This window comes from Solanum lycopersicum, chromosome 10 (genome assembly GCF_036512215.1).
Source record: "Solanum lycopersicum chromosome 10, SLM_r2.1".
Classification (NCBI taxonomy): domain Eukaryota; kingdom Viridiplantae; phylum Streptophyta; class Magnoliopsida; order Solanales; family Solanaceae; genus Solanum; species Solanum lycopersicum.
Window position 1 is genome coordinate 33,795,631 of NC_090809.1, and position 1,319 is coordinate 33,796,949.

Here is a 1,319-nt window from a genome sequence, read left to right on the forward strand (position 1 = left end):
AAATAGGCATGTAGATTATGCACTTCCCAAGGACATAGCGAGGATCCTTGGGACAATATGTAAACATTAAAAATGAACCATCAAGAATAGTTAGTTAAAAAAGTACAAGCAACCTATGTTCAAGCACATTGGGAGAAACGACCAAGGAGGAAACCACCCTAACCGAATTTGGTTAGGTTAGTTAGGGGACAGGTGTGCAGAACGGTTCAACCATGTGGGGTCTAGCTCTCTAACTAATTCTAGACCCTAACCTACTAACCTAACTGACCAACTAACCTATGACACATAAAACTGAATTATCTAGTTCATTGGACAACCTAAGACTTAATTGGGTGACACTAACCTAGTATAACTCAATAAACATCCTAGTACTAACCTAGGATGGTCAAAAGGGTTAGTTATGGTTCCAAATACTTGGGGGTACTTAAGTACTTACAATAGCTGCGTTAATTAATTACATTAACAATTTAATAAATTAATTAAGATTCTAAATTTTTGCTGAGACCTAACAAATTTCCAGATTTAGGGTTAAACAAAATATTTTCCTATTTCTAGTCAATCTAAGAGAGGATTTTTAGTAATTAATTAATTTATATATTTAATTTACTTAATTAGCCAACCATTAAAGAGTAAATCTCATTTCTTAAGACTTAGACTAACATTTAAACATTTAAAATTTCACAACGCAAATCAGTAAATAAACGAAACGAAAATAGAAAAGTTTTTCTCGACTTCTCTTAGGCGATTTCAATGTTTTTTTTCAAGGTTTCGTAAGGTGATCTTCATAGATTTAATTCTACATAAGGTATGGTTTCTCTCCAAAAATTCTCTTTCCAACAGTATTTTCCATCGTCTTGAAACAAGGGTTGTTTCCCAATGTTCTTGTTCAACACCCTTTTTCCTAGTATCCTTGTTTTTAATTCCAGTGAGTATATTGCTGTAGTCGCAATCATGTTGTTTTTATGTTGTGCTGGCTGATATTAATGTGTAGGTTTCTTGATTTGTAAATGTCGAATGAGACTATAAGTTATACTTGTATGCTTTTAAGTATTCCTTACGTGAAATAAAGAATAGTGCTATGTTAACTTGTCTCCGAGAGGGCTAAGCTTGATCTGTTATTATCATTGTGTATATTTACTGTTAAACATGAATTGTTGGAGATGATATGTTCATTAAAGTATTCATATGAGGCCATCCAAAATGGCTAATAATGTTATGCCTAAGCTAAGATATATGATTTGCTAATAATGATTTCATGAAATTATATTTGAATGAATGTTTGGCTTGTGCCAATAAATTAGCTACGAAGTAATTTTAAA